Source organism: Pelophylax lessonae (assembly GCF_965119305.1).
Source record: "Pelophylax lessonae genome assembly, chromosome: 8".
NCBI classification, from domain to species: domain Eukaryota; kingdom Metazoa; phylum Chordata; class Amphibia; order Anura; family Ranidae; genus Pelophylax; species Pelophylax lessonae.
The window spans coordinates 138,931,380-138,948,015 of record NC_138775.1 but is presented as its reverse complement, the minus strand read 5'-3'; positions in this window follow the sequence as shown (position 1 = coordinate 138,948,015).

The window sequence follows — 16,636 nt, the reverse complement described above, 5'->3', positions numbered from 1 at the left end:
AACGCAAGGTGTACCGTTCCGAACCTTACCGTACTGAACCATACCATACCACTCAGTGGAAACAAGGCATTAGGGTTCTTTCACACGAACGATCCAATCAGATCCACCTGTCAGTTTTTCAGGCGGACCTGATTGGATACTCCATGCATCCTTATGGGGCAGCGGATGTCAGCGGAGACATGTCCGCTGCTATCCGCTTCCGATCCTATCCGTGAAATCCGGACGGATGGAAACCCTATTTTCCATCCGTCCAGCGGATCGGATGAGAACGGACAGGCGATCCGTTCTCATCTGATTCCCCCATAGAGGACAGCGGGGATCTGACAGTGAGGAGACGGAGCTGTCATCCGCTTGCTCTGCGGGGATCGACGGCTCAATCCCCCGCTGAGCAGAGAACAGACCTTGTCGGACAGCGCATTGTGTGAAAGGACCCTTAGTCTGTTTTTTTTTTTTTTTCCATATAGAATATGTTGCCCTGCAGATGCAGCAGTTAGAGGTCTGAGACAAACCATTTAACACTGCCTTGGTGCTTTCAATAATCAACTTTTGTTAAAGTGGTTCTAAAGGAAGAAAGCTTTCACCTTTTAAAACAAAAATAATAAATACACTTTTTTTTGCAAGTAAATAAATGTGCATTTTTTATTTTTTTACTGGGAGCCTGCAAAGCATGGATCCATGGTCAGCAGATCATGGGTGCTATGCAGGCTCTTGCAGATTGTGCGTAAGCTGTGTGCTCGTACGAGCATTCAGTTACACACTGACAGGAACTTTCAATGAATCCCCACAGTGCCTCAAAAGATGTCCTTAGTTGTAGTTTCCCCTTCACAGAAGACTGAATTTTTTTTTTTTGGAATTGTGACAGCAGACCCGGGAAGAAGACCCCCGGTTTGCTGTCACAGCAGGGATCAGGAGGGGGCACAGCTGCAGCACTAACATGTTACATGCTACACCCTGAATATGGCTGTAACCTGTTAGAAAAAGTGAACTTATCCTTTAAGCGCTTGCCGACCGCAGCATAGCAGATTTACTGCTACAGGGCATCTGCGCTATGCAGAATCGCATAAAACTGCCTTTCGGTGTTTTGGCCGCAAGTGTGCACTAGCAGTGACTCGCTCCTGCTGTGATTTTACATAGTGGGAGCTGATCATCAGGTCCCGTGGACCCAATGTCTGCTGGCACCCGCTGATCGTTCGGTAGACTGATAGAATTGTTACGTAATAGTTGAGGTTGAATAAAGACAACAGTCCATCCAGTTCAACCTGTACAGGTGTGTGTGTGTGTGTGTGTGTGTCAGTGGTGTGATCATTTCCCATACCCCTTAATGTTGTGATCTGTGAGATGCACATCCAAAAGTCTTTTAAAAGTAGTCATACTCCCCGCAGTTACCGCCAATTGTGGAAGAGAGTTCCACATTCTCACCGCCCTTACAGTTAAGAACCCCTTATGCTGCTTAAGGTTAAACCGCCTCTCCTCTAATCTCATTGTATGGCCTCGTGTCCTCTTGCACTCCTTGAGACTAAATAAATAGTTTTTTCCTATCCTGGGATCACCATTGAGGTATTTGTAAATCGATATCATGTCCCCTCTCGTGCGTCTCCTCTCCAGGGAGAATTAAGCACTTGTAATCACTCCTCGTAATTAAGGTCCTCCAATCCCCTAATTTGTTTAGTTTCCCTTCTTTGGACTCTCTCCAGTTCCAGCACATCCTTTCTGAGGATTGGTGACCAGAACTGGACAGAATACTACAGGTGTGGGTGGACCGGAGTTTTATAAAGTGGCAGGATTATAGCTTTATCTCTGAAATATATCCCCTTTCTGCCTATATAAACAAGGCAGATTGTCTTTCTGTTAGTTCAGAAACCCCCGATATGTGTTTTCCACCAGAAAAAGCACCTCCCCCACCACACTGAAACATTAGCTAGGCACACAGTTAACCCTGTGATCTCTCCCGGATGTTAACCCCTTCCCAGCCAGTGTCATTAGTACAGTGACAGTGTATATTTTTAGCACTGTGCATTGTAGTAATGTCACTGGTTCCTAAAAAAGTGTCAAGTTAGGTGTCCAATTAGTCCACCGCAATATCACCGATTGCCGCTATTACTAGTAAAAAAAAAAAAAAGAAATATATCCCATAGTTTGTAGACGCTATAACTTTTTTTTACGCAAACCAATCAATGTATGTGTATTAGAATTTCCTTTAACCAAAAATATATAGCAGAATTATTGGCCTAAATTGATGGAGAAGTTTGATTTTTATACTTCTTTTTTTTTTTTTTATCGGATATGTTTTAGAGCAGAACATAAAATAAAATTGTTTTTTTTTTTTTTTTTTAAATTGATGGTTGTTCTTTGTTTCTAGCATAAAAAAACCCAGAGGTGATGAAAAAACATAAAAAGAAAGCTCTATTTGTGGGAAAAAAAATACATTTGCTTTGGGTACAGTGTCGCACGACCACGCAATTGTCAGTTAAAGTAACGCAGTGCCCTATCGCAAAAAATGGCCAGGGCAGGAAGAGGGGTAAACCTTCTGGAGGTGAAGTGGTTAAGGTAATAAAAAACCTTCTGGGTGCAGCTCCTCCCCCAGCCCCCCCTTGTACCTACCTGAGTCTAATCTTGATCCAGCAATGTGCATGAGAGCAGCAGCTCACCCAGGACTCTGTGTCTTCATTGGCTCACACAGCAGAGGGAGCTATTGGCCCTTGCTGCTGTCAATTACAGACAGTGAGCCACTGAGGATAGAGTGGGGTGGCAGGGCCAAGCCATGCTCAGTATGTGAATAGACCATGTCCATTCACAGGAGTGTAGCTCTGGAGCAAGCAGGGGAAATTCATTCTTACCTAGGTGGATGCAACATCGGTCCCCAGGCGCCTCTAGACTGAGAACCCGAGAGATCGAACTCCGACTGCTGTCAGTCAGCAGCTCTCTGCTCTGCCCCCTCCTCGCTCATTGGAGGGCGGGCTGTGGGGGGGGGGGGGGCAAGTGGCCAGCTCAGGCTCTCTCTGAGAGGCTGAGTCGGGTGTCGGTCCAGGCACCTGGCGGATCCCGACTCCATGGTTGTGATGACGTGTGGAGTCGGGATCCGCCAGGTGCCTGGACCGACACGTGATGACAAGCTGCAGTCCTGTGATCTATTGGAGATGTACAACCAAACAAGCTTTGGCTGTACATCTCCTCAATTTCCCCCATTGTCACATTTGAGGCAGATGTGGGGAATTCCTTCTGCAGAGCTATTATATTCTGACAGCGGGGAGGCATTACTCATAGCTGTTAAAGCCAGCAGCACTGATCGAGTGAATATTTTCCAATAGGCTGGCAGTACAGAAGTCGATCGAGTGATCCAGCGTACCCATAGATGGATCGAAATTTGGCCAGTCCCTGCTTAACCGACCAACTTTTAATTCTTTTTAGGGCCCGTACACACGATAAGAAAATCAGAAGTAAAATTTCATCCGACGAACAATCTGCTGATTTTCGGATCATTAGTGTGGTGCTTTTGACAGCTGGATATGAACTTTGGGATGACAAAAACTGAATATGCAGGCTATAAAATTTTTATCATAAGTGAACACAACGTCCAATTTTTGTTTAATTCGTACAGTTTTTGTCCGATTAAAAAATTGTAAGAGCAAGACTACGCATGCTTGGAAATGAAAGAATACATAGAAAAGAATTCAACACATGACATTACTTCTGAAGTTGAATTTTGTCGTACGAGAATTTTTGTATGAAAGTAATCTCTTCACTATCGATATGAGACTAGCATGCAACAAAAAAATGGAAGAAAATTTGTTTGATAATCTGATTGTGTGTACGGGGCTTTAGGTCGGCTTAACACTTCTCTTGTCCCAGACTGACAATGCTGCTCCTTTATTCAGAATGCAGACACTCTAATACAGAGGGTGTGTTACTGGCCAGATCACCAGGTGAAAAAAGCCTAAAAGAAAACTAGTGCAGTCACTACATCTAAGGTTACATAAACTGCAATATGCTACATTTTGATTTTGGGTTTAATATCACTTTAGTGTGTATGGGTGTGAACATACGCTATAGCTATACAATTTGATTGTCCTATAGATCTACCATCAACTGTGAGGTGCAAGACTGGATACACACTATACAACTTTTGTTGTTAGATTTCCTTTAGATTTACCTTCAACTATGTAGTGCAAGGGCCTGCCTGATTGCATACAAATTGAAAGTGTTTAGGTCTGACCTCATATTATATGGTTTTGGAAAATCTAAAGTAAAAAATCTAAAGACAATTGTATAGTGTGTATGGCCAATTAGAACCTGATTTGGTACTGATGGTTGAATGGCTTGTTTAGGTGTGTCCCATTACATAGTTTTGGTAAATCTGAGGCCTGGTTCATACTTCTGCAGCTCTATGAGGTGTATTTTGTGTGGGCACAGAAGCCCGTTCATTTGTTGCAGAAATTATACCCTCTGTTGCATTTAATGGGTAGCATCACCATCAAAAATGACCCAAGTAAATGGGGGCCGTGTCAAGACTGCGAGCCAGATGCAAATTCAGAAAAAACAAAATAAAAGGGAAGCAGTTGCAAAGTATGGCTACAGCAAGGGTGAGGTATGTTAAATCACATGAAGCTTTATTGAATTGGAAAATATTTTTTAAAAAAATGAAACCTCAACATTGCCTGGAATGGTATTAAGAAATAACCCACTGACATGAAGATAAAAAGCTGTAGGGGGTCCTGTCTAGTGAGAATGCCGCCACTACGCTAGGATCAGACTCCACCCACCACCCAAATGGCATATGAGGAAATCCACCGTTCACTTGGAGATCAAGGGATAATCATAATTAAATTTAAACACTCTTGGATTATAAATATGTGTATATGTGGAGAAAACCACCTCCAGGTTTGTTGAGATACCCAGTTGAGGATAATAAACAAGTTGATGGTGTAAAAGTCTCAGTCCGTGGTAATGCAGAGATCTCCACACATGACCGTTAGATGCAGGGTCCTCACACCTGTATTGGTATAAAGGGCAGTTGATTGCTCTACCACAAACTCTCTCTGGCAAATGGACATGTAGTTTAATGGCTGCACTTTCCAGATGAAGTCTTCAAACACCATATAAACAGAACACAGCAATGAACACCATGTAAAGCAGCACGGACATATGGCTTTAAGCAGACAGACAGGCAAGCGAAGCAAACAGACAGACAGGCGGCTTGAAACAGTGATTAGCATACACGACCTGATATTCAGCCAGTATATGTGTCTGAGCAGTCAGAGCACTTAGTAGGTGAAATGTCCTCTGGTCTGTGGGTGTAACAGTCCGGGATAAGAGACTGTGCTCACTGGTAGACACACATGGTACATCTCAGATCGTACAGTCAGCCTTCCATTTATGTGAGTCTCGCCAGGGCAGACAGGTATGCAGACATAAAATCACAGGAGCAAAGCCGGTTACTGACCGTATGAGTAGTATGGATCCGTATAGTATGTACTGTGTACCGTCCGTCAGTTTAGGAGGGTCAGTCCAAGAGCATGTCCGGCCGTGGTGGGTCTGTTGAAGGAGCAAGCCGTAGTGTCCGCCAGAGGGTGTGGGAGCTTACCGTCCACCAAAGGAGGTTTGGGCGCCAAGCAGCCGATATGTGTAAGCGGTCAGTGTTTCAAGCAGGGTGGAGGGTGGAGTCTGCAGGCGTAGTAGCGTGTGACGTCGACGCGTTTCGCGTGACGCAGCACGCTTCTTCAGGACGTCATTTTTTTAAAAAAATATTTTCCAATTCAATAAAGCTTCATGTGATTTAACATACCTCACCCTTGTTGTAGCCATACTTTGCAACTGCTTCCCTTTTATTTTGTTTTTTTCTGATTCTTCTTAGTTGCTTGGCACACAGGCTATACGCTGCTGGGTTTGAGGTAATATATTTCACATATATGTCACACCCTCACGCCCCGCAAGGGTCCTGAGTGGTTTTTCTAAGGTCCAGTACTCCCCCCCCCCCCCTTTCCCTTGGTATACAGATGCAAATTCACCAACACACCAAGTATCAATTTCGTCCTAACATTTTTTATTAAAGAAAGATTACATCACAAAATGGATTGTGTGTGTGTGTACTAATATATATATATATATATATATATATATATATATATATATATATATATATATATATATATATATATATAATTTTTTTTTTTTTTTTTTAAATTAAGGTTTTTTGAAGTTGTGGAGGGGGAAGGATTTGAATAGTGCAAAGTAAAACATTTTATGTGAAGATTCACTTTATCCACTTCCCTCCCGCAGTACGTCATATGACGTCCTGGGCTTTGAGTGGGGATATCTGAATGATGCCTGGCACCATATCTGAATGAAGCTGGGGATTCCCTGCACCATAGGAACAATCATAGAGCCCCCTCCTGCCGCCCTCTGTCGCTTCTACACCTGCTTGGTTCCCGGCAGTCTCTATGACTCTTGGAGGCCCGGGTGCGACGTTAAGATGTCCAATCCAGCCTGGCAGTTGTAAATACTGCCGTGGAGGAGAGTTGTGAGGTCTTTTTGACTCCCAGATCTCTCCATAAAGAGGACCTGTCATGTCCTATTCCTTTTACAAGGGATATTTACATTCCTTGTAATAGGAATAAAAGGGATCCAAAAAAAAAAAAAAAAACTTAAAGGGAAAGTGTAAAAATAAAATAAACAATTAAAAAAAAATTAAAGTGCCGCTGTCTCCGCATGCTCACGCGCAGAAGTGAACACATACACACGTTGCATCCACATATGTAAACGGCGTTCAATCCGCACATGTGAGGTATCGCCGCGAGAGCAACAATTTTTATTCCAAGACCTCTTCTGTAACTAAACAGGTAACCTGTAAAATTATTTAAAGTGATGCCTATGGAGATTTTTAAGTACTGAAGTTTGGTGCCATTCCACAAGTGCACAATTTTAAAGTGTGATATTTTAGTTATCTATTCACTCGGCGTAACATCAATTTTTCGCATTATACAAAAAAATTGGGCTAACTTTTTAGTGTTTTTTTTTTCTTTTAATTTATGAAACTTTTACAAAATAACCGCGTTTGAAAAATTGCTGCGCAAATACTGTGTGACATAAAAAGTTGCAACGAGCGCCATTTTATTCCCTACGGTCTCTGCTAAAAAGCATGGGGGTTCTGAGTAATTTTTTTTTAGCACACAAATGATGATTTTTACATGTAGGAGTGGAGTGCCAGAATTGGCCCTGTATGGAAGTGGTTAAGTATACTTGCTGGATTTTGCAGCCTTTGTCAGCTGTGTTTACATCCTTCAGGCTAAATGATTTTCTCACTGGCTGTACCATGTATAGGGTCCTCTGGGACTTTTGTAGGGCCAGGCTGGAGATTGGCTCATAGAGTAGTAGTATATCGGGATCGCCAGTGTAAGAAAGATTTTACCTGCAGGATGTACACAGTGCAGGATTCTGCCACTTTAGGGGGGGGGGGGGGGGGAGTGAAAATGCCCTTATCCATTCATAAAACTTTCCTATCCTTGTGTTACACAGGACGTTAGGAAAATCACACCAACAAGGAAGACCGATGTAAAAATCAGAACATCTAACAGAAATTCTATCCCTTCCCCATGCTACTAAAACAAGTGTTCTTCTTTTCTTTCCCTTTATCCCTGTTGGAATTATTCCTCTTAATTTGTCTCTTGGTGAGCATATAGCCAATATCTCTCCAGGAACAGAGAAAGCAATCACATACCAGATGTTTTCAAAATGTTTTGGATATATTTGTTACAATGTTACATGTTATCAATTTGCTCATTCCCACGTCTGCTTTGACATGGTGTTTATCTGAGTAACTGCTACTTTATTTGTTAAAGTGTATCTAATACAAAGAACTATAATGTAATACATTTGTTTGCTAATCCTTAGATGTGGTGGCTGCAGTTTTTTTTGTGTTTGCTTTTAAAGGCAAAGAAGAGATTTGGGGTCTTTTTGACCCCCGATTTCTTCATAAAGAGGACCTGTCATCCTTATTTATATTACAAGGGATGTTTACATTCCTTGTAATAGGAGTAAAAGTGAAATAAAGTGCCGGTTCACATTTGTGCGCTCACAGAGATTGCATGTAATTCGGAGCGCACTGCTTCTAAAATGACATGCGATCTCTGTGCAGTGCAAATTCAGCCATACGTTTTGTATGGCGGAATTCGCACTGTAATCGCACTAAAAGATGCACAGGACCCTTTTTTTGGTCCGCAGCAAAATCGGATCGCATGGTGGTTCACACTAGTGCGATCTGATTCTGTGTGAACTCTCAGATTGCACTGCGATCCAATCTAGGGGTGTCGTTAACTCTGAATTGACACCCCCAGCGCATTGCATATGGCAGTGTGAACTGCCAGGGGTGCGGATGCGATGCGGGAACAGGCTGTATATTCTCAACATTCCCGCATCGCACAAATGTGAACCGGCACAAAGGGACAGTGTAAAAATAAAAAGTAAAATAAATAATAATTTTTTTATTTTCTAAAGTGCGCCCATTCACTGATAGGTGGCACTGATAGCACTGATGAGGAGGCATTAACAGGCATTAATAATGGGCACTGAGTGGCATCTTTGATAAGAAGTGATTGACATTCCTGGTGGCCTATGGTTGGCATCCCTAGTGGCATGGGTTGGCATCCCTGGTGGGGCTCTAGTGGACATCCCTGATGGGTCCGCATTGATAATCCATGCGCTGATTATCAGTGCAGACCCCCCCCCCCCCTTGTCAGGAGAGCCACCGATCGGCTCTCCTCTACTCGTGCCTTGTCAGCGCGAACTGAGGAAAGCCGATAAACGGCACTTCCTGGTTACCATGTGATCAGCTGTGATTGGACAGTGATCACATGGTAAAGAGCCTATGTCATAGGCTCTTTACCTGGATTGGAGATGCGGTGTGACAGAGTGACACATCGTACTACTGATCGCCGCTCTGTGTCCCCTCGCAGGTGCGTGTGAACGGCTTATCCTGTTGGACGTCATATGACACCCAGTCAGGATAACTTAACCACTTTGTGGCTGTCATCCTTCTATATGGCAGGCGGGAAGTGGATAAGGGGGTAAAACCTTCCTGTCCAGAAGTGGTTAAAGCATTTGCCTGCACTTTATACCTGCAGCAGTTTATTTTTAACTGACCGAGTCTCCAAAGTAACATTTTGAGCCTTTAGTTTAAATCCGTTAAATACATTCCAAGTTCATCAAAATACCTCTAAGAAATGGAATACCTTTTTGTTTTCATTTGGAATGCTTTTAGCTGATTTAAACTAAAGATTCAATTGAGCATTAAAACGGAACTAAACCCTCCTATTCCTTTCAGCCATGGAAGCTGCCATCTTGGCTTCCATTTGATTTATAACTGGCATGGTGCTGCACATGTAATATGTTATGACACCAGCTATTTGATGGTTTGACAGTTTAATTGAGAGCACAAGCAAATGTGGCAGTTGGCAATCTCAGCATTCTAGGAATGTAACTGTTTGTTTTTTTGAAACCCCTAAATTGATGGGTTTAGTTCTGCAGTTATACTTCATATTTGGCTAAACCATACAGTACAGTTATCGTATAGGTGAAGTAATTCTATTGTAGTCTATAACCTTATTAGGCATATATCCTAATAAAATTACAAAATAATTAGTGTGTGTAGCAGAGATCACGGGATTTAACACTTTAACATCATTGTTGGTTTGTAGAGCATTAGAACCTCTACCTGCAGTCAGATTGAGGGATTGAGGAGGGGGTTTGAGGGTGTAACATGTTCCAGCAGGCAAACTGATCTTTTAAAGGCCCATTTCGAGTCGGTTCACACTGGGGCGACACGACTCTGCACGACTTGGGGAGGCGACTTGTCAGTCCCGTGCACCACGACTTCGGAGCGACTTGCAGGGACTTCACATAATGGAAGTCTATGCAAGTCGCTCCGAGGTCGCCCCAAAGTAGTACAGGACCCTTTTTCTAAGTCGAAGCGACTCGTGTCGCTCCTATTAGAACCGGTCCTGTACTACTCAATGGACTGCGACCGAGCGCGACTTGTCAGGGTGACAAGTCGCCTGACAAGTCGCGCTAGTCTGAATGGGCTCTTACACCAGCAGGCACATGTTATGCTTTTACTGTTTACATTTTTTTTTTCTTTTTTTGTAACTTACCTGAAATGTAAAAACAAATACATCTCATCCTTGGCACAATGCACAGTTATGTATCGTGCATTGCGCTGCTTTGCCCAAAAAGTGCAATCTATCCTACTGTTTTTTGTTTTGTTTCAATGCACACCCACCTAGTGCATTGGTGTTAACCACTTGCCCTCCGAAAGATTTACCCCCCTTCATGACCAGGCCTTTTTTTGCGATATGGCTCTGTTATTTTAACTGTCATTTGTGCGGTCGTGTGACGCTGTACCCAAACAAAATGTATGTCCTTTCCCCCCCCCCCCCCCCCCCACAAATAGAGCTTTCTTTTGGTTGTATTGAATCACCACTGCAGTTTTTATTTTTTGCACTATAAACAAAAAAAGACAGACAATTAAAATAAATAATCCTAAATTCTCTTTCGTTCATTGACAGACACAGCTCTAAAATCTTCTTAATCGTTGGGTTATGCTGCCCCCCTACAGGAGTAGGACACTGGGCAGGAAAAAGCTTTACCACGCTTATGGGGCAGTCTCAGGCCATATACTCCCACGCTCTGTTATAGAAATTCAGTTTTTTTCTGCCTAGTCTGGAGTAAGGACCTGGTTTAAAATATTTTTTCCTTTTTTAAATCAAATTTTTTCCTTTTTTTTTTTTTTTATTTTCTGTTCCTGTGAGAACTACAATCAACTGCTGGACTGGGCGACGGACTGGATATTCTAGATCCTTAAGGTCTCCCCAGTCTGGCCAGCAAGTGTGCGCAGGCCTCGGCACCATGCTAGGTCAGCTGCGACATAGCCTCACTGGATGGGGGCTTGCCTAAGAGTTAAACGTCTCGCGAGGGCATGCAAACGACATGGTCCCAGGCCTCTTAGCCCGCAGCACCCCTGTTCCGATGGTTCGGTGGTCTGCCCAGAGCGGTGCCCACCCGGTTCCATGGTGTGCTACGTATGGTTTCACCTGGTGGTCTTTTGGGGTGGACGTGGGCCCCTCCCTGGGACGGTCAGACCCCCGGGTTCCCATCCCTTCCGCCCAGCCCCTCTAAACGGTCACTGTGGGTCTTTCGCCCCCGTCCCACCCTGTTGTGCAGTGTGGTATAAAATCTGATTATTTTAATTTATTACTAAAAGTAGTGTCTGAATTATCAATAGAATTATTACGCAGTGCCTCCAGCCGATTACGGCAAATAATTTAATAACTAAGAAAAAACCCAAATCAATTTTGTTCAGACACTCACTAGTATACCACAGCAATTTTCCTGAGTTCTTGGAGCCTATGGTGATTTCTTACCAATATACAAATATCTCCCAATTAAATTAATAAATGTAATTTATTAAAATACAAGTATAATTATATATTTACATACAAAACTAAATTTACTGGTGATTCATATTCCATACACAGCGTCAAAGATATGTTGCACAGTTACAATGTGATTAGAAATACATTTTAGAAACCAAAAACAGAATTTGATACAACCCGATAGAAAGTAAAAATTAACCGTCATTTAAAATATCAAAAGCAAAATACCTGACCACTCTTAAAGCGGAGTTCCAGCCATTTACTCACCTGTCCAACGGTCCAGCGATGCGGCCGCCGGAAGCCTCGATCCTCTCCCTCGGCGCCGGCATCACTGCTGTGGGCACCCGGCTGTTACAGTTTGCGGCTTCACAGCCGGGTACCCACTGCGCATGCGCGAGTCGCGCTGCGTGCCGTGATTGGCCGGCAATCTTCTGGGACCTCTGACGTGTCCCAGAAGATTGCAGGGAGGGAGGGGGAGAGGAGAACTTCCGCTCAGGGCGCTGCGGCGCTCCGAGCGGAAGTGGGAGCGGGTACCTGTCAAAACTAGGTACCCGCTCCCCCCCCCAAAAAATAACATGCCAAATGTGGCATGTCGGGGGGTCAGGACTCCCTAAAGCGGAAGTTCCACTTTTGGGTGGAACTCCGCTTTAAGGCAGTTTCTCACTTTCAGCAGCCGTAGGAAAGAAAGAAACTTATCTTAAAGAGCAACACACTATTATACCCAATACGTTTAACCCCTTCCGTACCGCGTCATGTCAAATGACGTCGGCACAAATCCTTTCTCGATCCGGGCGGACGTCATATGACGGCGCCCGGATCTCCCCGCTACTGCGCGCCCCCGGGGGCGCGCAGCGCGGCGATTGGGGGTGAGGCTCGTCCCTCGGACTGAGCCCAACCCCGATCAAGGTAAACAGCCAATGAAATTGGCTGTTTACCACGTGATCGGCTGTGTAAATCACAGCCGATCACATGAGCGGCTCCAGCGCGAGCCGCTCGTTCCTTCCTTATTGCGCGCCCCCGGGGGCGCGCAGCGCGGCGATCGGGGACGAGGCTCGTCCCTCGGACAGAGTCGATCCCCGATCTAGGTAAAGAGCCAATGAAATTGGCTCTTTACCACGTGACCGGCTGTGTCCAATCACAGCCGGTCACAAATGTCATCAGAGAACACGGTAACTAGCTGTCACCGTGTTCTCCTCCTCACACACTGATCCTGTGTGAGGAGGAGATTATGGTAACAGCTAGTTACCAAGTACAGTGCACCCCAAACACACTGATTGCCCCCCCCAATAAAGAGCACCTGTCACTAGCCCATAAAAGTACCCGAGTACCTGTCACCAGCCCATCAGGTACTCTGATGACAGGTACTCGGGTACTCTGATGGGCTGATGACAGGTACTCGGGTACTCTGATGACAGGTACTCGGGTACTCTGATGACAGGTACTCTGATGGGCTGGTGACAGGTACTCGGGTACTCTAAAGACAGGTACTCTGATGGGCTGGTGACAGGTACTCGGGTACTCTGATGACAGGTACTCGGGTACTCTGATGACGGGTACTCGGGTACTCTGATGACGGGTACTCGGGTACTCTGATGACGGGTACTCGGGTACTCTGATGACGGGTACTCGGGTACTCTGATGACAGGTACTCGGGTACTCTGACGACAGGTACTCTGGTACTTTGAGTACCCGTCATCGGAGTACCCGAGTACCTGTCACCTACCCATCAGAGTACCCAAGTACCTGTCACCTACCCAACAGAGTACCCGAGTACCTTCCACCTGCTCATCAGAGTACCTGACACCTGAAGTACCCGAGTACTTGCCACCTGCTCATCATTACCCATCACTACTCATCAGTACTCATCAGTACCCATCAGTACCTATCACCTATTAGTATCAGTACTGATCATCCGTACCCATCATCAGTACAGTATCAGTATCACCTATCAGTATCAGTACTACTCATCAGTACTTATCACCTGCCTGTCACCTGCCCATAAGAGTACCCGAGTACCTGTCACCTGCCTATCGGAGTACTCAAGTACCTGCCACTTGCTCATCAGTACCAGAGTACCTGTCACCTGCCCAGCAAAGTACCCGAGTACCTGTCACCCTTCATACAGCCACCATGTCCAAGTCCAAAAAGGTTTATATACGTCCTCCGTTTAAACCTAAATACCGGTGTTATGGCAGCAGATAGCTGCCATAACCCTGGTATTTTTTTAAACGGTGGACGGTTGGCTTTCCGATAAGGGTGGTCCCAGCGGCGGATTCGCCGCGGGATCACCCTTCCGGGGTGGTGGAAGAGGTGCCCCCCCCCCCTCCCGCTGCATTCTGGTCCTTTTCCCCGTTTACCGGACCCGCCGGCAGCGGGGAAAACGATCCGGTCCCAGATCCTCACAGACAGGATGTCGAGTGAGGGCAAGCTTGCCCTCACTTGACTCTATGGTCTTGGAGGACCGGAGCTACGGCAAACGTCATTGCCTAGCAACCAGTTTAAAGGTCCCTTTTTTTTTTTTCATTCTATTTAATTTTTTTTTTATTTATTAATTTTTTTTCTATCTTTTAGTGTACTTGTGAGATCTGAGGACTTTTTGACCCCAGATCTCACAAAAAAGAGGTCCTGTCGTGCCTTTTTCTATTACAAGTAATGTTTACATTTCTTGTAATAGAAATAAAAATGATCATTTTTTTTTTTTTTTTAAAAAAAACAGTGTCAAAATAAAAAATAATAAATAAAATAAATAGTAAAAAAAAAAAAAAAAATTAAAGCGCCCTGTCCCCGCGAGCTCGCGCGCAGAAGCGAACGCATACGGAAACCCCGCCCACATATGTAAACAGTGTTCAAACTACACATGTGAGGTATCGTCGCGATCGTTAGAGCAAGAGCAATAATTTGAGCCCTAGACCTCCTCTGTAACTCTAAGATAGCAACCTGTAGAAATTTTTAAAATGTCGCCTATGGGGATTTTTAAGTACCAAAGTTTGTCACCATTCTGTGAGCGTGCGCAATTTTGAAGCATGACATGTTGGGTATCTATTTACTCGGCGTAACATTATCTTTCACATTATGGAAAACAATTGGGCTAACTTTACTGTTTTCTTATTTTTTAATTAAAAAAAGTGATTTTTTTCCCAAAAAATTGCGTTTGGAAGACCGCTGCGCAAATACGGTGTGATAAAAAATATTGCAATAATCTCCATTTTATTTTCTAGGGTCTCTGCTAAAAAAAAATATATAATGTTTTGGGGTTCTAAGTAGTTTTCTAGCAAAAACAACTGATTTTAGCTTGTAAACACCAAATGTCAAAAATAGGCCTAGGCAAGTGGCTAGGATGCATGATGATGCTCCTTGGATGTTTAGGCCCCTCTATATGGCTAGACTGTGAAAAAGTCTCACACATGTGGTATTGCCATACTCAGGAGGAGTGGCAGAATGTATTTTGGGGTGTCATTTTTGCTATGTACATGCTATGTGTTAGGAATATTCTATAAATTTACAACTTTGTGTAAAAAAAAAAGTTTTTATTTTTTTCCCACATTTTCCAAAAACTTGTGGAAAAAAATGACATGTTCAAAGGACCCATAATGCCTCATAGAATATACGTTGGAGTGTTTGCTTTCCAAAATGGGGTCATTTTGTGGACTTTTCCATTGTATTGGTGCTCTAGGGCCTTGAAAAGTGTGATAGGTAGTAAGAAAGTTTTATGTGTATTTATGCTCCTAAAACGCCTTATGGTGCTACTTGGACGTGGAGTCTCTTTTTGTGGCCAGGCTGTGTAAAAGTCTCACACATGTGGTATCACCATACTCAGAAGGAGTAGCAGAATTAATTTTGGGGTGTCATTTTTGCTGTGTACATGCTATGTGTTAGAAATAGCTTATAAATTGACAACGTTTTGGGAAAAAAAAAAGAAAAAAAAATGTTTTCTTCATTTTCCCAAGAATTGTGGGAAAAAATTATAACTTCAAAAAACTCACCATGCCTCTTACTAAATACCTTGGACTGTCTACTTTACAAAAAAGGGTCATTTGGGGGGTATTTGTACTGTCCTGACATTTCAGGGCCTCAAGAAAGGAGATAGGCCATCAGTACATCTGGTGTGATCAATTTTCAGTAATTGGTACCATAGCTTCTAGACTCAATAACTTTCACACAGACTAAATAATATACACTAATTTGGGTTAATTTTACCAGAGATATGTAGCAGTATAAATTTTGGCCCAAATGTATGAAGAAAAATTAATTTTTTGCAAAATTTTATAATAGAAACTAAAAAAAAGTGTTTTTTTTTTGCAAAAAAACCTGCGATCCTTCTACATTGCCTGCCTTAGCATTACATGATCGGTGTTCCATCTACATGAGATAGGAGAGCCGGCTCTGTGAGGGTGGATCGATCACTGCAAGATCTTCTGCTGTCATCCCTGGTGTCTGGTGCACGAAGGAATTGTTGGGAGTCCAATCCGGTCATAATAGGAGGAGTTGGACAAATGTGATTAGTTTCTTCCTGCTACTAACCTATCCACATTCTGAGCGTGTTTGACCCTGTGGGGTCTATCAAGTTGGTAAGAGTACCTTGTGATTTTGTTCGGTGGTGGACTTTCCTGCTTGCACCCCTCCGTTTTCTGAGTCTTAACTCTAGACAAACCATTTCAATTCATAAAATCGATTAATTCAGTGGGGGAAAAAAATTAACATGTAAATTTGTTCTACCCTGTGTAAATTATCATATATAAAATTTCAGACAGTACCATACAGTTCCTACTATCTTGGAAGCAAATGTGTTAAGGAAAAATTAATAAGTCTATCTATCACCACTCCTTCCAAGGAAAAATGTTCAAAGTATGGTGGTTCGTCTCAGCAAGAAATCAGCAAGGTGGGCAGTGGTCAATGGCAGCGGTCTTTTTCCTGTGTTCTTCAGGTTTTGTTTTTTTTTTTTTTCAGTCCCCTCTCTTTTTCCAGGTGTCCTCATTTTATATGATCAGAAACTATTGATTGAAATGACCACTCCCCAACCAATATTGACTGTCTCCTCAGTGGTGGTTTCAGAAGTTGGCAGTGGCTGGTCATCTCTCACCTGCCCATTGGCTAACAGTTCAGTTATATCATTGGAATTGGGATTGTCCTATAATGTGATGTGGGATTTGCTGTAAACCATATATTAATATGAATCATATTTTGGGGATTTAGTGATTTCTGCTTTTATAACA